The sequence below is a fragment of the Salmo salar genome, chromosome ssa22, assembly GCF_905237065.1.
Source record: "Salmo salar chromosome ssa22, Ssal_v3.1, whole genome shotgun sequence".
Lineage (NCBI taxonomy): Eukaryota > Metazoa > Chordata > Actinopteri > Salmoniformes > Salmonidae > Salmo > Salmo salar.
In genome coordinates, this window is record NC_059463.1 from 56,049,494 (window position 1) to 56,071,848 (window position 22,355).

General features: G+C 44.3%; 1 protein-coding gene across 2 annotated transcripts in view; it reads left to right on the forward strand.

Annotated features, from left to right (window-relative positions):
• dag1 (dystroglycan 1) overlaps positions 1-22,355 on the forward strand; it is a 71,472-nt gene that overhangs the window by 25,821 nt on the left and 23,296 nt on the right. The window lies entirely within an intron of this gene.

The following is a 22,355-nucleotide window of genomic DNA, read 5'->3' on the forward strand; positions in this document are numbered from 1 at the left end:
GGACCACCAGCCATGCCCTCGATGCTGAGACAGACAGCTGGGGGCAGTTGGCAGGACACACAAACACATACACACACACACACACACACACACACACACACACACACATATATATATATATATATATTTGGGGATGTAATAGTTTGTTCACTCTTTCAGATGGTATTTTTTTTCCAATTAGGTCCTAGGCCCACATCATTGATATTGCTATCAGAATGTGATTATTGATTAGATGGATCATTTGATTAGGTCCTAGGCCTACAACATTTCAAATCAAATCAAATGAAGCTTGGCCCCAGTGATGTACTGGGCCGTTCACACTACCCTCTGTAGCGCCTTCCGGTCAGATGCTGAGCAGTTGCCATACCAGGCAGTAATGCAACCAGTCAGGATGTTCTCGATGGTAGAACATTTTTGAGGATCTGGGGCCCTATGCCAAATTTGTTCTGTCTCCCGAGGGGGAAAAGGTGTTGTCGTGCCCTCTTCACGACTGCCTTTGTGTGTTTGGGAGAAGTTGTTGCCCTGGCACCACACTGCCAGGTATCTGACCTCCTCCCTATAGGCTGTCTCATCGTTGTCGGTGATCAGGCCTACCGCTGTTGTGTCGTCAGCAAACTTAATGATGGTGTTGGAGTCTTGCTTGGCCACACAGTTGTGGGTGAACCGGGAGTACAGGAGGGGACTAAGCACGCACCCCTGAGGGGCCCCAGTGTTGAGGATCAGTGTGGCAGATGTGTTGTTACCTACCCTTATAACCTGGGGGCGGCCTTTCAGGAAGTCCAGGATCCAGTTGCAGAAGAGGTGTTTAGTCCCAGGGTCCTTAGCTTAGTGATGAGCTTTGTGCGCACTATGGTGTTGAACGCTGAGCTGTAGTTAATGAACAGCATTCTCACATAGGTGTTCCTTTGTCCAGGTGGGAAAGGGCAGTGTGGAGTTTGATTGAGATTGTGTCATCTATCTTCCCTGTGGCTCAGTTGGTAGAGCATGGTGTTTGCAACGCCAGCATGGTGTGTGCAATGCCAGGCTTGTGGGTTTGATTCCCACGGGGGGCCAGTACAAAAAATAAATCAAATAAAAAGAAATGTATGAAATGTATGTATTCACTACTGTAAGTTGCTCTGGATAAGAGTGTCTGCTAAATTACAAAAATGTAAAAATCTATGGATCTGTTGGATCTGTCCAATGTGAATTGGGGTGGGTCTAGAGTTTCTAGCATGATGGTGTTGATGTGAGCCATGACCAGCCTTTCAAAGCACTTCATGGCTACTGACATGAGTGCTATGGGTGGTAATCATTTAGGCAGGTTACCTTTGCTTCCTTGGGCACAGGAACTATGGTGGTCTGCTTGAAACATGTAGGTATTACAGACTCGGTCAGGGAGAGGTTGAAAATGTCAGTGAAGACAGTTGGTCCTTACATGCTTTCAGTATACGTCCTGGTAATCCGTCTGGCTCCGCGGCTTTTGCTCACATCGGCTACGGAGAGCGTGTTCACACAGTTATCCGGAACAGCTGGTGCTCTCATGCATGCTAAAGAGTTGCTTGCCATGAAGCGAGCATAAAGGTATTTCACTCATCTGGAAGGCTCGCGCCGCTGTGCAGCTCGCGGCTGGGTTTCCCTTTGTAGTCTGTAATATTTTTCAAGCCCTGCCACATCTGACGAGTGTCAGAGCCGGTGTAGTAGTCCTGTATTGATGCTTTGCCATGGTTTGTCTGAGGGCATAGCGGGATTTCTTTTAAGCGTCCGGATTATTGTCCCGCTCCTTGAAAGCAGCAGCTCTAGACTTTAGCTCGGTGCGGATGTTACCTGTAATCCATGGCTTCTGGTTGGGAAATACGGTCACTGTGGGGACGACGTCGTCGATGAAGCCATTGACTGAGGTCGTGTTCTCCTCAATGCCATTGGATGAATCCCGGAACATATTCCAGTCTGTGCTAAAAAAATAGTCCTGTAGCGTGGCATCCGCATCATCTGTCCACTTCTGTATTGAGATACAGTAACTACCTGTTCCTAGACACTGTAACTAGCTGATCCTAGACACTGTAACACAGCTGATCCAAGATAATGTAACTAGCTGCTCCTAGATACTGTAACTAGCTGCTCCTAGATACTGTAACTGGCTGATCCTAGACTCTGTAACTAGCTGATCCTAGACTCTGTAACTGGCTGATCCTAGACTCTGTAACTAGCTGATCCTAGACATTGTAACTAGCTGATCCTAGACATTGTAACTAGCTGATCCTAGCTGATCCTAGATATTGTGTCTAGCTAATCCTAGATACTGTATCTAGCTGATCCTAGACACTGTAACTAGCTGATCCTAGACACTGTAACTAGCTGTTCCTAGACTCTGTGACTAGCTGATCCTAGACACTGTAACTAGCTGATCCTAGATAATGTAACTGGCTGACCCTAGACTCTGTAACTAGCTGATCCTAGACTCTGTAACTAGCTGATCCTAGACACTGTAACTAGCTGATCCTAGACATTGTAACTAGCTGATCCTAGACACTGTAACTAGCTGATCCTAGACATTGTAACTAGCTGATCCTAGACACTGTTGCTAGCTGATCCTAGGCACTGTAGCTAGCTGATCCTAGACACTGTAACTAGCTATTCCTAGATAATGTAGCTAATTGATCCTAGCCACTGTAACTAATTGATCCTAGACACTGTAACTAGCTGATCCTAGACTCTGTAACTAGCTGATCCTAGGCACTGAACTAGCTGATCCTAGGCACTGTAACTAGGCTGATCCTCGATCATGTAACTAATTGATCCTAGCCACTGTAACTAATTGATCCTAGACACTCTGACTAGCTGATCCTAGACATTGTAAATGGCTGATCCTAGACACTGTAACTAGCTGTTCCTAGACTCTGTAACTAGCTGATCCTAGATACTATATCTAGCTGATCCTAGCTGATCCTAGATACTGTAACTAGCTGATCCTAGACACTGTAACTAGCTGTTCCTGGACTCTGTGACTAGCTGATCCTAGACACTGTAACTAGCTGATCCTCGATCATGTAACTACTTGATCCTAGCCACTGTAACTAATTGATCCTAGACACTGTAACTAGCTGATCCTAGACTCTGTAACTAGCTGATCCTAGACTCTGTAACTAGCTGATCCTAGGCACTGTAACTAGCTGATCCTCGATCATGTAACTAATTGATCCTAGCCACTGTAACTAATTGATCCTAGACACTCTGACTAGCTGATCCTAGACATTGTAAATGGCTGATCCTAGACACTGTAACTAGCTGATCCTAGACACTGTAACTAGCTGATCCTAGATACTGTAACTAGCTGACCCTAGATACGGTGTCTAGCTGATCCTAGATACTATATCTAGCTGATCCTAGATACTGTAACTAGCTGATCCTAGACACTCTAACTAGCTGTTCCTGGACTCTGTAACTAGCTGATCGTAGATAATGTAACTAGTTGATCCTACACACTGTAACTAGCTGATCCTAGACACTGTAACTAGCTGCTCCTAGATACTGTATCGAACTGATCCTAGATACTGTATCTAGCTGATCATAGAAAGTGTAACTTGCTGATCCTAGATACCGTATCTAGCTGATCATAGAAAGTGTAACTAGCTGATCCTAGATACTGTATCTAGCTGGTCCTAGACACTGTAACTAGCTGATCCTAGACACTGTAACTAGCTGATCCTAGACACTGTAAATAGCTGATCCTAGATACTGTAACACTGCTACAGTATTTGGACAGCAGCAGCAGTCAGTCAGTGTAATTAGTATGAACAGATCACTATGTTCTCAGCCTACTGGGTCACCCAACACCCTCTTCAGACACATCATATAGCCTCATTGGAGGGAGGAAGAGGAATCCGTTCAATAAGTTGTTTTCTTCCATTGCCTTGGTAGAATATAACACTGATGAGATGTAGTCGAATGTATGTCTGTAGTCATGGCAGCCGTCATACCTTACATTGATGAGATGTAGATGACTGTATGTCTGTAGTCATGGCAGCCGTCATATCTTACATTGATGAGATGTAGATGACTGTATGTTTGTAGTCATGGCAGCCGTCATATCTTACATTGATGAGATGTAGATGACTGTATGTTTGTAGTCATGGCAGCCGTCATATCTTACATTGATGAGATGTAGTCTACTGTATGTCTGTAGTCATGGCAGCCGTCATATCTTACATTGATGAGATGTAGTTTACTGTATGTCTGTAGTCATGGCAGCCGTCATATCTTACATTGATGAGATGTAGATGACTGTATGTCTGTAGTCATGACAGCCGTCATATCTTACATTGATGAGATGTAGTTTACTGTATGTCTGTAGTCATGGCAGCCGTCATATCTTACATTGATGAGATGTAGATGACTGTATGTCTGTAGTCATGGCAGCCGTCATATCTTACATTGATGAGATGTAGTCTACTGTATGTCTGTAGTCATGGCAGCCGTCATATCTTACATTGATGAGATGTAGTCTACTGTATGTCTGTAGTCATGGCAGCCGTCATATCTTACATTGATGAGATGTAGTCTACTGTATGTCTGTAGTCATGGCAGCCGTCATATCTTACATTGATGAGATGTAGATGACTGTATGTCTGTAGTCATGGCAGCCGTCATATCGTCTCAATGGAGAAACAAATCAGCTGATAGGGCCATTTTTCTTCCATTGCCTTGGCGCTCTGGACTATTGCATTTTTGATATGTACTGTAGCCTATTTCAACAAGAATAATTTTAACAATGCGTTTTTCTTCCCATTGCTCGCTTGAATATTACATTGACGATATGTAACATTGAAGGCGTTGAATAAGGCATTTTTCTTTCCATTGTCTTTATAGAATATTCCGTTGATGAGATCTAGCCTAGCCTATTCTAGTGTTGTCTGTGTGTACTATTCAAGGATTGGGTCCTGCTTAGACCTACCACCCTATTCTAGGTTGTCACGAATTAGCCTAAACTAAGCAGCTCAGTGGATATCCTTAGTGGTCCTAGTCCTGTAACCGTTGTGCAGCGTCATGTTTCTTTTAAGCCTTGTTACGTGTTTAAATTACACACTAGAAATGAGGGTTCCTCAAGGGTTCTTTGGAAGGGTGATGGATGCTTCTATGTGTAACCGTACTGACCCAAAGAACCCTTTGAGCCCTTCAATGGTTCTTTGCAGTTAAAAAAAAGGGTTATTTCCTATTTTAGTGATAATTAAAATGTAGGGGTGGGTGATATACTATTTTGGGCCGTGGTTTTCTCATTCCAGTGGATCTAATCTGTTGTTATTACATGTTATATGTGATCATGGCCAGTGACGGTGTCTTGTGAAACACTCTTGTATGGCCTTGTTGAGTCAGTAGTTGAGTCAGTAGTTCTCAATTCTCTCCTGATTCAACTTGTTAACAAACACAATATTAAAACCTAGGGAATTTTAACTATATATTATGGCTATTAAACCAGAATAAAAAAAAACGGTATGGTTCTAAAAAGAACCTTTGCGATTGAGAAAGGGTCTTTTGTAGAACTATTCTCCATGAAGGTACTATAAAGAACCATAAAAAGGGTTCTATATAGCCCCAAAAAGGGTTGTAACCATAGTGGAACCTATGTAGAACCTTTTTTTAATGGTTCTTTATAGAACCCTAGGAAACGGTTCTTTATAGAACCATGCAGGTTCCATTTAGAACCTTAGGATCATGGTTCTTTATGCAGTGCATTCTGAAAGTATTCCGACCCCTTGACTTTTTCCACATTTTGTTACGTTACAGCCTTATTCTAAAATGTATATTTAATAAATGTTTTCCCTAATCAATTTACACACAATACCCCATAATGACGAAGCGAAAACAGGTTTTTAGAAATGTTTGCTAATTTATTAAATATAAAAAATATAAATACCTTATTTACGTAAGTATTCAGACCCTTTTCTATGATACTCAAAATTGAGCTCAGGTGCATCCTGTTTCCATTGATCATCCTTGAGATGTTTCTACAATTTGATTGGAGTCCACCTGTGGTAAATTAAATTGATTGGACATGATTTGGAAAGGCACACACCTGTCTATATAAGGTCCCACAGTTGACAGTGCATCTCAGAGCAAAAACCAAGCCATGAGGTTGAAGGAATTGTCCATAGAGCTCCAAGACAGGATTGTGTCGAGGCACAGATCTGAGGAAGGGTACAAAAACATTTCTGAAGCATTGAAGGTCCCCATGCCCACAGTGGCCTCCATCATGTTTCAATGGAAGAAGTTTGGAACCACCAAGACTCTTCCTAGAGCTGGCCGCCCGGCCAAACTAAGCAATCGGAGGAGAAGGGCCTTGGTCAGGGAGGTGACCAAGAACCCGATGGTCACTCTGACAGAGCTCCAGAGTTCCTCTGTGGAGATGGGAGAACCTTCCAGAAGGACAACCATCTCTGCAGCACTCCACCAATCAGGCCTTTATGGTAGAGTGGCAAGACGGAAGCCACTCCTCAGTAAAAGGCACATGACAGCCCGCTTGGAGTTTGCCAAAAGGCACCTAAAGCCTCTCAGACCATGAGAAACAGGATTCTCTTGTCTGATAAAACCAAGATTTAACTCTTTGGCCAGAATGCCAAGCGTCACGTCTGTAGAAAGCCTGGCACCATTCCTATAGTGAAGCATGGTGGTGGCAGCATCATGCTGTGGGGATGTTTTTCAGTGGCAGGGACTGGGAGACTAGTCAGGATCAAGGGAAAGATGAACAGAGCAAAGTACAGAGAGATCCTTGATGAAAACCTGCTCCAGAGCGCTCAGAACCTCAGACAGGACGACACCAAGCACACAGCCAAGACAATGCAGGAGTGGCTTTGGGACAAGTCTCTGAATGTCCTCCAGTGGCCCAGCTGGAGCCCGGACTTGAAACCGATTCAACATCTATGGAGAGACCTGAAAATAGCTGCGCAGCAACCCTCCCCATTCAACCTGACAGAGCTTGAGAGGATCTGCAGAGAAGAATGGGAGAAACTCCCCAAATACAGGTTGGACAAGCTTCTAGCATCATAATCAAGAAGACGCAAGGCTGTAATCGCTGCCAAAGGTGCTTCAACAAAGTACAAAGGGTCTGAATACTTATGTAAATGTGATATTTGTCAAAAAAATTATGTTTTTACTTTGTAACTATGGGTATTGTGTGTAGATTGATGAGGGGAAAAAACAAACAATTTAATACATTTTAGAATAAGGCTGCAACGTAATAAAATGTGGAAAAAGTCAAGAGGTCTGAATGCTTTCTGAATGCACTGTAGAACCTTCAAAAAACGGTTCCATATAGGCTAGTACCAAAAGGGTTCCGCTATTGTTAAATGCCAAAGAATGCTTGTTTGGCACTGTGTCGAACCATTTGTTTTTTGGTGTGTAGGATGTGCATACATATAGTCTAGCCTGAGCTAGTTGTCAAAGTTAAACACAGTAAAAACCCTAACGTTGCTCTTGGTTGCTGTACATATACATTAGGCTAGCCCTGTGTGCTCCTGTTTGATCGAAGTTAGATAGACTCTCCAATGCTGCTCACGGCTGCTTTTTCTTCATCATAACACCCCCTACATGTTTAAATGAACATTGGCACACAGCCTGCTGTGTAGGATACTCGTATTTGTCTAGTTAGATAAGATACAACCCCGCCAGCCCTGCATGTGTTCTCCTATTTATCTAGTATCTGTACCCCTCGACTATGCTCCTGGCTCTTCTTCCTGTATCACAACCAATGTCTTCCGCTCTCTGTGCAGGAGTCTGTGTGTCAGTCCTATGCTCTGCTCCTAGCTGTGTGTGTCAGTCTGTGTAACAGTATCTCTTCATGTTTAAAGTTAAGATCTGCATAGCCTGTGTCCTCCTATTTGTCTAGTGCAACCCTGCCTTTGGCTCCCAGGTCCTACTCTGCTCTGAGCAGGACTCTTATATGTCAGACTGTGTAACAGTATCTCCACTACGTGCCCAGGAGAGGCCCATCTCAGGGGGAACTAGACATAAAGTATTCTAATTTCTGCTAAATGTAATTATCCGCCGCTACCTTGCCATTCCGAGGGCTTTATTCAGCTAAATGTAATTATCCACAGCTCCCTTCCCATTCTGAGAGTTTTAACAATCGTTGCATTGTTTCCTCCTTCCATGCCTGGTTTTGTTCCTTCTATTGTCTTCTCCTGCAGTGTTGCAGTGTTATAATTCCAGAGATTTGAAGAGGAGAGTGATCATCAGCAGAGAGAGAAACACATGCTACTTCACAGCCGCCCCACGAGTCCTATAATTGTGGCAGAGAGAGTAGTGAAAAAGCTGACTGCTAGTTTTAGTCCAGCTTTAATCAAAGCGGACACGTGTTTGGCTGTGTTCGCAGTACACCAACTCTATTCCCAAGACTGTTTCCCACACTTCATTTTTCTTTGCCTCAAATTAAAGCCTCATTTGAGTGTCTTAAAGTGAAAGGCCTGGGTAGACTCTTTCATATCGATGGCCTAAACCACCAATGGAGACTCATCGAGGGCCTATGAGAAGTAGAACAAAACGTGAAGTTATGACCTCAGCATGTTGGACTGTTTGATCCAGCATTAAAACACGTTTTGATTGTTGGAAACGGTATGTTTCATTCCTGGGTAGCCTTTTGATTTTTTGCCTATATCAATGTTCAAAACCTCATGTATAAGAAATCAAACATGTACTGGCCCTACTAGGACCTATGTTAAATACCAAAACATGTACTGGCCCTACTAGGACCTATATTAAATACCAAAACATGTACTGGACCTACTAGGACCTATATTAAATACCAAAACATGTACTGGCCCTACTAGGACCTATGTTAAATACCAAAACATGTACTGGACCTACTAGGACCTATATTAAATACCAAAACATGTACTGGACCTACTAGGACCTATATTAAATACCAAAACATGTACTGGCCCTACTAGGACCTATATTAAATACCAAAACATGTACTGGCCCTACTAGGACCTATATTAAATACCAAAACATGTACTGGCCCTACTAGGACCTATATTAAATACCAAAACATGTACTGGACCTACTAGGACCTATGTTAAATACCAAAACATGTACTGGACCTACTAGGACCTATATTAAATACCAAAACATGTACTGGCCCTACTAGAACCTATATTAAATACCAAAACATGTACTGGACCTACTAGGACCTATATTAAATACCAAAACATGTACTGGCCCTACTAGGACCTATATTAAATACCAAAACATGTTTGGATATTTTGATCAAATAAAGAAAATGTGTTTTCACTGTTGGGAGGAAACTGCTTGTTTTATTTCCATCTCCAAAGGCTATTGTTTAGATTTGATAGCCCTGTCATATTACATTAGCCCAATAATAAAGTGTTTTAAACAAGCTCGGAGGGGAACGGTGTGGGTTTACAAAACAGTAACACAACCCCTGCTCTTCTCTACGACAATCATTTAATACATGTCCACTGCTAGTCTTCGGTAACACAATCTGTCTGAACTTCAGGCTCTGAATCAAAAGCTTCCTATTAAATCTGGAGGTTAAAATGGCTGTCACATCCTATTTAATCTGGAGGTTAAAATGGCTGTCACATCCCATTTCATCTGGAGGTCAAGATGGCTGTCACATCTTATTTAATCTGGAGGTTAAAATGGCGGTCACAATTAATTTAATCTGGAGGTTAAAATGGCTGTCACATCCTATTTAATCTGGATGTTAAAATGGCTGTCACATCCCATTTCATCTGGAGGTCAAGATGGCTGTCACATCCTATTTAATCTGGAGGTTAAAATGGCTGTCACATCCTATTAAATCTGGAGGTCAAGATGGCTGTCACATCCTATTTAATCTGGAGGTTAAAATGGCTGTCACATCCCATTTCATCTGGAGGTTAAGATGGCTGTCACATCCTATTTAATCTGGAGGTTAAAATGGCTGTCACATCCTATTAAATCTGGAGGTCAAGATGGCTGTCTCATCCCATTTCATCTGGAGGTCAAGATGGCTGTCACATCCTATTTAATCTGGAGGTTAAAATGGCTGTCACATCCTATTATGTCTAGAGGTCAAGATGGCTGTCACATCCTATTTAATCTGGAGGTTAAAATGGCTGTCACATTCTATTTAATCTGGAGATCAAGATGGCTGTCACATCCTATTTAATCTGGAGGTTAAATGGCTGTCACATCCTTTTTAATCTGGAGGTTAAAATGGCTGTCACATCCTATTTAATCTGGAGGTTAAAATGGCTGTCACATCCTATTTAATCTGGAGGTCAAGATGGCTGTCACATCCTATTTAATCTGGAGGTTAAAATGGCTGTCACATCCTATTTAATCTGGAGGTTAAAATGGCTGTCACACCCACATCTCAACTATCACCCTTACTTTCATGTACCCTGTCTTCAGGTTTTCAGTCCAGAAGAGATGAGGGGACTGGGGTATTGACACAGGGACCTGTAGTAACCTGTTTTCAGTCCAGAAGGGATGAGGGGACCGGGGTATTGACACAGGGACCTGTAGTAACCTGTTTTCAGTCCAGAAGAGATGAGGGGACCGGGGTATTGACACAGGGACCTGTAGTAACCTGTTTTCAGTCCAGAAGGGATGAGGGGACCGGGGTATTGACACAGGGACCTGTAGTAACCTGTTTTCAGTCCAGAAGGGATGAGGGGACCGGGGTATTGACACAGGGACCTGTAGTAACCTGTTTTCAGTCCAGAAGAGATGAGGGGACCGGGGTATTGACACAGGGACCTGTAGTAACCTGTTTTCAGTCCAGAAGAGATGAGGGGACCGGGGTATTGACACAGGGACCTGTAGTAACCTGTTTTCAGTCCAGAAGAGATGAGGGGACCGGGGTATTGACACAGGGACCTGTAGTAACCTGTTTTCAGTCCAGAAGGGATGAGGGGACCGGGGTATTGACACAGGGACCTGTAGTAACCTGTTTTCAGTCCAGAAGAGATGAGGGGACCGGGGTATTGACACAGGGACCTGTAGTAACCTGTTTTCAGTCCAGAAGGGATGAGGGGACCGGGGTATTGACACAGGGACCTGTAGTAACCTGTTTTCAGTCCAGAAGAGATGAGGGGACCGGGGTATTGACACAGGGACCTGTAGTAACCTGTTTTCAGTCCAGAAGAGATGAGGGGACCGGGGTATTGACACAGGGACCTGTAGTAACCTGTTTTCAGTCCAGAAGAGATGAGGGGACCGGGGTATTGACACAGGGACCTGTAGTAACCTGTTTTCAGTCCAGAAGGGATTAGGGGACCGGGGTATTGACACAGGGACCTGTAGTAACCTGTTTTCAGTCCAGAAGAGATGAGGGGACCGGGGTATTGACACAGGGACCTGTAGTAACCTGTTTTCAGTCCAGAAGAGATGAGGGGACCGGGGTATTGACACAGGGACCTGTAGTAACCTGTTTTCAGTCCAGAAGAGATGAGGGGACCGGGGTATTGACACAGGGACCTGTAGTAACCTGTTTTCAGTCCAGAAGTGATGAGGGGACCGGGGTATTGACACAAGGACCTGTAGCAACCTGTTTTCAGTCCAGAAGAGATGAGGGGACCGGGGTATTGACACAGGGACCTGTAGTAACCTGTTTTCAGTCCAGAAGAGATGAGGGGACCGGGGTATTGACACAGGGACCTGTAGTAACCTCAGGTTATTTACAGGGCAGGTTCTTGAATCTCTTATATCAAAGCAGTAATTTTAGAAGGAGAAAACATATTTTCATTTCCCCTGTCTTCATGTTTTCACTCAGGAGGAATGATGGGACCGGGGTATTGATGCAGGGACCTAGGTATGTACAGGTCAGGTTGAATAAGGGCCTGCTTGTTTACAGACCAGAGCAGGTTGAAGGTTGAATCTCCCATATCAAAGCCATGATTACAAGAAGAAAAATAACACTTTATTGATCCATTTTCTGAACAGTCTCGGTAATGTCTTCTGCTTTTTAACCCCCCAAGACCCCAAAACACACCCCCAACAGGTTGGAATCACAGTTTAGTGAGATGAGCAGCAGTTCCCACCAGATTCTGTTGTTCCAACAGTTATGTTGTTCCTATAGCCTAGTTCCGTCGGTTCTACAGTTCCGCAGTTCTACAGTTCCGCCACCAACTGTGTTAATTTATTGTGTTTGTGTTCCAAGATTTGCTGCCTGGTCCAACCTCTCCCATTTCCTCCTTCATAATTCACAGACTCATTGGAGTGCTGCTAAGAATAGCTTGTTATTAAGTTTCTTGGCATGGAGATACACACCACATTATGGTGCACACATATGGTGGAAGGATGCTCCTCTCCTACACCCTCCTACAGTATGCTCTGTAGAACTAGAATGATGCTGTCCTCCTACAGTATGCTCCATAGAACTAGAATGATGCTGTCCTCCTATACCCTCTTACAGTTTGCTCCGTAGAACTAGAATGATGCTGTCCTCCTACAGTATGTTCCGTAGAACTAGAATGATGCTGTCCTCCTATACCCTCTTACAGTTTGCTCCGTAGAACTAGAATGATGCTGTCCTCCTACAGTATGCTCCGTAGAACTAGAATGATGCTGTCCTCCTACAGTATGCTCCGTAGAACTAGAATGATGCTGTCCTCCTACAGTATGCTCCGTAGAACTAGAATGATGCTCTCCTACACCCTCCTACAGTTTGCTCCGTAGAACTAGAATGATGCTGTCCTCCTACAGTATGCTCCGTAGAACTAGAAGGATCATTTAGCCTTCCCTGTTTGTTGTGTTCTAAAACCATGTCAGTTGTCCTGTAGAGTTAAGAGCTGATTTCCCTGCCACAGATTCAGTTTGGGCCTAGTTCTGTACTCAAATCAATTTTAGATGGAGACTCCCCATTGAGCATGCTTTTTAGTCCAGGAGTAGCCTCAATCGGGATCTGGGAAACTAACCCTACATTTTGGTTAATCTCCCTTGAGGAGATGGTCTGAGTGTTTTTGTGGCGTGACACTTCCCTGGCCCTGTCACCAGTCTGCATAGCCCTCCCAGTCTTCCACATTCTCTCTCTGTGGTCCTGTTTTAGTCAGCCTCCCTTCCTCCCAGTCCTTATCCTCTGGCTCCTCTCTTCTCTCCCTAGTCTGCCTCCCTTCCTCCCAGTCCTTATCCTCTGGCTCCTCTCTTCTCTCCCTAGTCTGCCTGCCTGCCTGACACCATTAATTGCAGAGGTATCAGCTGTGTCTGGGTCTAGTGTTAATAGCAGAGGTATCAGCTGTGTCTGGGTCTAGTGGGGGACGTTGAAGGGCAAGTGTGTTGACCGGGCCCTTACAGGACAGGAGGGACCTTTCCCATTGGCTAGTAGAGGAATTCCACCAATGATATGATAGCTGCAGTCAGATATTCTCCAGTCAAACTGTCAGTAAATCTGCTTAGATTAGCATGGTAGCTACATAAACAGATAACCCTGGGTAGTTTATGACATCCCATGGCGGATGGGTCACGGGGTGGCTTGCCAAAATAGGCCTGTGGTGTCATCTCCTCCTCCTCTGGGACCACTAGGGGTCCAGACCACCAGCCTGATATCCATAGAAACAGCCTAGACTATGTAGAGAAGTCATGTTAGGTTTAATGATGGAGATGGAGTCTGTTCATGTTAGGTTTAATGATGGAGATGGAGTCTGTTCATGTTAGGTTTAATGATGGAGATGGAGTCTGTTGATGTTAGGTTTAATGATGGAGATGGAGTCTGTTCATGTTAGGTTTAATGATGGAGATGGAGTCTGTTCATGTTAGGTTTAATGATGGAGATGGAGTCTGTTGATGTTAGGTTTAATGATGGAGATGGAGTCTGTTCATGTTAGGTTTAATGATGGAGATGGAGTCTGTTCATGTTAGGTTTAATGATGGCGATGGAGTCTGTTGATGTTAGGTTTAATGATGGTGATGGAGTCTGTTGATGTTAGGTTTAATGATGGAGATGGAGTCTGTTCATGTTAGGTTTAATGATGGAGATGGAGTCTGTTGATGTTAGGTTTAATGATGGAGATGGAGTCTGTTCATGTTAGGTTTAATGATGGAGATGGAGTCTGTTGATGTTAGGTTTAATGATGGAGATGGAGTCTGTTGACGTCATGTTAGGTTTAATGATGGAGATGGAGTCTGTTCATGTTAGGTTTAATGATGGAGATGGAGTCTGTTCATGTTAGGTTTAACGATGGAGATGGAGTTTGTTGATGTCATGTTTCTAATATACACTGCTCAAAAAAATAAAGGGAACACTTAAACAACACATCCTAGATCTGAATGAAATAAATAATCTTATTAAATACTTTTTTCTTTACATAGTTGAATGTGCTGACAACAAAATCACACAAAAATAATCGATAAAAATCCAATTTATCAACCCATGGAGGTCTGGATTTGGAGTCACACTCAATTACAGGCTGATCCAACTTTGATGTAATGTCCTTAAAACAAGTCAAAATGAGGCTCAGTAGTGTGTGTGGCCTCCACGTGCCTGTATGACCTCCCTACAACGCCTGGGCATGCTCCTGATGAGGTGGCGGATGGTCTCCTGAGGGATCTCCTCCCAGACATGGACTAAAGCATCCACCAACTCCTGGACAGTCTGTGGTGCAACGTGGCGTTGGTGGATGGAGCGAGACATGATGTCCCAGATGTGCTCAATTGGATTCAGGTCTGGGGAACGGGCAGGCCAGTCCATAGCATCAATGCCTTCCTCTTGCAGGAACTGCTGACACACTCCAGCCACATGAGGTCTAGCATTGTCTTGCATTAGGAGGAACCCAGGGCCAACCGCACCAGCATATGGTCTCACAAGGGGTCTGAGGAGCTCATCTCGGTACATAATGGCAGTCAGGCTACCTCTGGCGAGCACATGGAGGGCTGTGCGGCCCCCCAAAGAAATGCCACCCCACACCATGACTGACCCACCGCCAAACCGGTCATGCTGGAGGATGTTGCAGGCAGCAGAACGTTCTCCACGGTGTCTCCAGACTCTGTCACGTCTGTCACGTGCTCAGTGTGAACCTGCTTTCATCTGTGAAGAGCACAGGGCGCCAGTGGCGAATTTGCCAATCTTGGTGTTCTCTGGCAAATGCCAAACGACCTGCACGGTGTTGGGCTGTAAGCACAACCCCCACCTGTGGACGTCGGGCCCTCATACCACCCTCATGGAGTCTGTTTCTGACCGTTTGAGCAGACACATGCACATTTGTGACCTGCTGGAGGTCATTTTGCAGGGCTCTGGCAGTGCTTCTCCTGCACCTCCTTGCACAAAGGCGGAGGTAGCGGTCCTGCTGTTGGGTTGTTGCCCTCCTACGGCCTCCTCCACGTCTCCTGATGTACTGGCCTGTCTCCTGGTAGCGCTTCCATGCTCGGGACACTACGCTGACAGACACAGCAAACCTTCTTGCCACAGCTCGCATTGATGTGCCATCCTGGATGAGCTGCACTACCTGAGCCACTTGTGTTGGTTGTAGACTCCGTCTCATGCTACCACTAGAGTGAAAGCACCGCCAGCATTCAAAAATGACCAAAACATCAGCCAGGAAGCATAGGAACTGAGAAGTGGTCTGTGGTTACCACCTGCAGAACCACTCCTTTATTGGGGGTGTCTTTTTTATTGCCCATAATTTCCACCTGTTGTCTATTCCATTTGCACAGCAGCATGTGAAATTTATTGTCAATCAGTGTTGCTTCCTAAGTGAACAGTTTCATTTCACAGAAGTGTGATTGACTTGGATTTACATTGTGTTGTTTAAGTGTTCCCTTTATTTTTTTGAGCAGTGTATTACCTTAGACTGTCTGCCCCCCCCCCCACCAACTTCATACCATTCACAGTAACAGTTTGGTTAGTGTTATGGGAAGGAAGTAGGCTGATAGTTGTCTATGGATTTTGGATAGAGGATCCAGAACACAGCTGGATGGATCTGCACCACAAGTGGCATGGGACGTGGGCTTATCTTAACTAAAACATTTGTCACTATTGAAGTTTGAAAATTATCTGACAAACTTTGGTTTTAGGATAAAACTGTCCCTTTAAGGGTTCTGTTTTTCACAAGTCTACATTCTGTCTTCGGGCTGCAGCAACTCTGCATTGAAGTACTGCATTATGCCACCAACTGAGGATGGCTTGGCTCTGTCCTGTTTTATTCGGTTTTACACACAAATTCATTCAAGCAATGAAAATGGGTGTTAATCTAGGATAGAGGAGATGTGAAGTCTGAAGTAACCTGAGAAAAGGAATTTAGAGCAGGAGTTACAGTACTTTAATCTCATCAACTCCACCAAAGACTGTTTTATTTTGTTGCCTCCTTATTACACTCTTATATACGCTGGACCAAGGCTGTGTTTATACTGTTATATAGGCTGGATCAAGGCTGTGTTCATACTGTTATATAGGCTGGACCGAGGCTGTGTTCATACTGTTATATAGGCTGGACCAAGGCTGTGTTCATACTGTTATATAGGCTGGACCAAGGCTGTGTTTATACTGTTAAATAGGCTGGACCAAGGCTGTGTTCATACTGTTATATAGGCTGGACCGAGGCTGTGTTGATACTGTTATATAGGCTGGACCAAGGCTGTGTTCATACTGTTATATAGGCTGGACCAAGGCTGTGTTTATACTGTTATATAGGCTGGACCAAGGCTGTGTTCATACTGTTATATAGGCTGGACCAAGGCTGTGTTCATACTGTTATATAGGCTGGACCAAGGCTGTGTTCATACTGTTATATAGGCTGGACCAAGGCTGTGTTCATACTGTTATATAGGCTGGACCAAGGCTGTGTTCATACTGTTATATAGGCTGGACCAAGGCTGTGTTCATACTGTTATATAGGCTGGACCAAGGCTGTGTTGATACTGTTATATAGGCTGGACCAAGGCTGTGTTCATACTGTTATATACGCTGGACCAAGGCTGTGTTTATACTGTTATATAGGCTGGACCAAGGCTGTGTTCATACTGTTATATACGCTGGACCAAGGCTGTGTTCATACTGTTATATAGGCTGGACCAAGTCTGTGTTGATACTGTTATATAGGCTGGACCAAGGCTGTGTTGATACTGTTATATAGGCTGGACCAAGGCTGTGTTCATACTGTTGTATAGGCTGGACCAAGGCTGTGTTCATACTGTTATATAGGCTGGACCAAGGCTGTGTTCATACTGTTGTATAGGCTGGACCAAGGCTGTGTTCATACTGTTATATAGGCTGGACCAAGGCTGTGTTCATACTGTTATATAGGCTGGACTAAGGCTGTGTTCATATTGTTATATAGGCTGGACCAAGGCTGTGTTCATACTGTTATATAGGCTGGACCAAGGCTGTGTTGATACTGTTATATAGGCTGGACCAAGGCTGTGTTCATACTGTTATATAGGCTGGACCAAGGCTGTGTTCATACTGTTATATAGGCTGGACCAAGGCTGTGTTCATACTGTTATATAGGCTGGACCAAGGCTGTGTTGATACTGTTATATAGGCTGGATCAAGGCTGTGTTCATACTGTTATATAGGCTGGACCGAGGCTGTGTTCATACTGTTATATAGGCTGGACCAAGGCTGTGTTCATACAGTTATATAGGCTGGACCAAGGCTGTGTTTATACTGTTAAATAGGCTGGACCAAGGCTGTGTTCATACTGTTATATACGCTGGACCAAGGCTGTGTTGATACTGTTATATAGGCTGGACCAAGGCTGTGTTCATACTGTTATATAGGCTGGACCAAGGCTGTGTTAATACTGTTATATAGGCTGGACCAAGGCTGTGTTCATACTGTTATATAGGCTGGACCAAGGCTGTGTTTATACTGTTATATAGGCTGGACCAAGGCTGTGTTCATACTGTTGTATAGGCTGGACCGAGGCTGTGTTCATACTGTTATATAGGCTGGACCTAGGCTGTGTTCATACTGTTATATAGGCTGGACCAAGGCTGTGTTCATACTGTTATATAGGCTGGACCAAGGCTGTGTTCATACTGTTATATAGGCTGGACCAAGGCTGTGTTGATACTGTTATATAGGCTGGACCAACGTTGTGTTCATACTGTTATATAGGCTGGACCAACGTTGTGTTCATACTGTTATATAGGCTGGACCAAGGCTGTGTTCATACTGTTATATAGGCTGGACCAAGGCTGTGTTCATACTGTTATATAGGCTGGACCAAGGCTGTGTTCATACTGTTATATAGGCTGGACCAACGTTGTGTTCATACTGTTATATAGGCTGGACCAAGGCTGTGTTCATACTGTTATATAGGCTGGACCAAGGCTGTGTTCATACTGTTATATAGGCTGGACCAAGGCTGTGTTCATACTGTTATATACGCTGGACCAAGGCTGTGTTCATACTGTTATATAGGCTGGACCAAGGCTGTGTTCATACTGTTGTATAGGCTGGACCAAGGCTGTGTTCATACTGTTATATAGGCTGGACCAAGGCTGTGTTCATACTGTTATATAGGCTGGACCAAGGCTGTGTTCATACTGTTATATAGGCTGGACCGAGGCTGTGTTCATACTGTTATATAGGCTGGACCAAGGCTGTGTTGATACTGTTATATAGGCTGTACCAAGGCTGTGTTGATACTGTTATATCGGCTGGACCAAGGCTGTGTTCATACTGTTATATAGGCTGGATCAAGGCTGTGTTGATACTGTTTTATCGGCTGGTCCAAGGCTGTGTTGATACTGTTATATCGGCTGGACCAAGGCTGTGTTGATACTGTTATATAGGCTGGACCAAGGCTGTGTTGATACTGTTATATAGGCTGTACCAAGGCTGTGTTGATACTGTTATATCGGCTGGACCAAGGCTGTGTTCATACTGTTATATAGGCTGGACCAAGGCTGTGTTTATACTGTTATATAGGCTGGACCAAGGCTGTGTTGATACTGTTATATAGGCTGTACCAAGGCTGTGTTGATACTGTTATATCGGCTGGACCAAGGCTGTGTTCATACTGTTATATAGGCTGGACCGAGGCTGTATTCATACTGTTATATAGGCTGGACCAAGGCTGTGTTGATACTGTTATATCGGCTGGACCAAGGCTGTGTTGATACTGTTATATAGGCTGGACCAAGGCTGTGTTGATACTGTTATATAGGCTGTACCAAGGCTGTGTTGATACTGTTATATCGGCTGGACCAAGGCTGTGTTCATACTGTTATATAGGCTGGACCGAGGCTGTATTCATACTGTTATATAGGCTGGACCAAGGCTGTGTTGATACTGTTATATCGGCTGGACCAAGGCCCTCTATATGATGATCTTGTTGGGGTAACACTGTTGATAACCCTCTAGGATCTCTGTATGGAGCGGAAACCTATACATAGGATGGCAGGAAGATTAGCCCTGATAAACAAATTTAAATCAACAAACTTAAGTGAAGCAGGAACTAAATGCCCCTGCACAGGCCAGCGCTACAATATGTTTCCAGCTCAGGCTCAGGCCTTTGGCTGAACCTGTTTAGTGTATTACACTACTTAACCAGGCCTTATAGGACTCAGGAAGTGTACCTTAATGTAACTAGGCAATTCAGTTCAGAAAAAAAAATCGTATTTACAATGACAGCTTAGTGGGGAAACAGTGGATAAATTGCCTTGTTCAGGGGCAGAACGACAGATTTTTACTTTGTCAGCTCAGGGATTTGATCCAGCAGATCAATGCTCTAACCACTAGGCTACCTGCCACCCAAAGGGAATACAGTTACCAATTCGGATGCAGCCTTTGAAAAATGTTGAACGTTTTGAGGAGGAGGGTGATCATCGATGCCTCTCTGACGGACTGACTGGGCCTTTTCTTGACGATCTTAGACGACACGGTCTCAGGGATGTCTCCTTGTGCCTCGGTGACGGGTCGGCTGATCAAGAGAGGAGTGCAGCGATGTGATGACGGACCTTTTACCCTCTGAATAGCCCTCCTCACTTCTCCGAGTGCTGAAAGGAAGTCTTTATCTATCGGCCAGTCTACCGGAGAGGAGAACCGTTCTGGTTTGCGTCCCAAATGGCTCACTCTATAGTGCACTACTTCTAACCAGAGCCCTACTTCCCTATAGGGCCCTTGTCAAAAGTAGTGCACTATATCGGGAGTAGAGTGTGATTTGGGATGCGAATTTGAAGTCTCTGTTCCATCAGGCTGAATACTGGATGGACTTTCTGAATGAGGAGAAATGGTTTGTACCTTCATGACCACTGTAGCCTGCTTGTCAGTCAACAATGACAGGTGATAAGGGTCAGCCAGGGATTCTGATTGTGGAATGCTGTATAGTTCCAACTTCAAAGCATATGTTCTACCTCAATAATGGGGGGCAAAAGTTTTCACTGCAGCCATCTTGTATTTTTCAGCGACAGAAGAGGCTACTTCTGTTTGGTTGTTTTCTTTGATAATAGGTATTATTATTCATTAGTAGTATTTATCACTTTCTGCCCAAAATAAATAAAAAAATTGTGCTGGTATTTTCTTGAGGTCTGCACTGTTTTTGACCTGATGTAAAATGTAATATTTGCAGTCCGTTGATTAGCTTAGAAAACGTGGCTACATGCAGTAAACTGGTGACTATGAAACAACATGGTGTTCTAGTGTTGTTTAGAAAGGACTCCAGTTAGGTTTAGCCTGAATCACTGTCTCCTCTCCTCTGGGGAGTGATCAACCCCCTAGAGCATCTGTCCCTCTCTCTAACCTCTCTCCTTTCTCCTCTCCTCTGGGGAGTGATCAGCCCCCTAGAGCATCTGTCCCTCTCTCTAACCTCTCTCCTTTCTCCTCTCCTATTGTTCCCTCTATCTCCTCTCCACCTTTTTTCTCCTTTCCTTCTCCGCCTCTCCCTCCCTCTCCACCTCATCCCTCCCTCCCTCCCTACCCCTCTCCCACCCTCCCCTCTCACTTCCTCTTCGTCAGATATCTGCCCTGCTAGAGTTTCCCCGGTCAACAGTAAGTGCTGTTATTGTGAAGTGGAAACGTTTAGGAGCAATAAGGCTCAGCCACGAAGTGGTAGGCCACACAAGCTCACCGAATGGAACCACCAAGTGCTGAAGCGAAGTGATTGCACGCTGCGTTATTTCGCCTAACAGCTATGGGAGTTTATCAATGTTTGATTTGTTTTCAAATTCTCTGTGGAATCTGTGGGAAATATGTGTCTCTAATATGGTCATACATTTGGGAGGAGGTTAGGAAGTGCAGCTCAGTTTCCACCTCATTTTGTGGGCAGTGTGCACATAGCCTGTCTTCTCTTGAGAGCCAGGTCTGCCTTTGGTGGCCTTTCTCAATAGCAAGGCTATGCCTACTGAGTCGACACATAGTCAAAGCTTTCCTAAAGTTTTGGTCAGTCACAGTGGTCAGGTGCCACTGTGTACTCTCTATTTAGGGCCAAATAGCATTCTAGTTTGCTCTGTTTTTTTGTTAATTCTTTCCAATGTGTCAAATAATTATCTTTTTGTTTTCTCATGATTTGGTTGGGTCTAATTGTGTTGCTGTCCTGGAGCTCAGTGGGGTCTGTTTGTGTTTGTGAACAGAGCCCCCAGAACCAGCTTGCTTAGGGGACTCTTCTCCAGGTTTCTCTCTCTCTCTCTCCCTCTCTGTCTCTCTCTCTCTCTCTCTCCCCCTTTCCAGGGAAATCAGTAACTGTATTATATACAGATGTGCAGCTGCCTCCCCTCCCCTACACACAGACACACACACCCTCTAGCCTTCTTTACACAGCCTCTCCTCCTCTCTGTAGCTCTTTCTCTCTGTCTCTCTTCTGCCATGAAAAGACTTGTATGAATAACAACTGTGAGTTCAGCTTACCAGCCGGGTCCCAGACAATGGAGGATGCATGCATTCATCTCGGCACTCCCAAGAAAGGCTCCAGTTCAGCTGGGCTACTATTGTGGCCTGACCCCGTCTCACTAGTCAGTCGGAGGGAGCAGGGCCCCGGGCCTTGCTGCCTTAGGAGTGGCTGCTCCCTGCAGAGTGGATGATAAGGCTGTTCTGGCAGTTACGGTTTGGGGAATTCAAAGAGAGAAAGGGGGAGAGAGAGAGATGGTGAGGAAAAAGAGTACGAGATTGATAGATAGATAGATAGATAGATAGATAGATAGATAGATAGATAGATAGATAGATAGATAGATAGATAGATAGATAGATAGATAGATAGATAGATAGATAGATAGATAGATAGATAGATAGATAGATAGATAGATAGATAGATAGATAGATAGATAGATAGATAGATAGATAGATAGATAGATAGATAGATAGATAGATAGATAGATAGATAGATAGATAGATAGCGATATGGAGAGAGAGAGGGGGAGAGCGAGACCAAGATTGGGGGGTAGAAAGAGAGAGAGAGTGGAATGCTTTTTTGTGTCCTCATCCTCCCCTCTTACCCTCT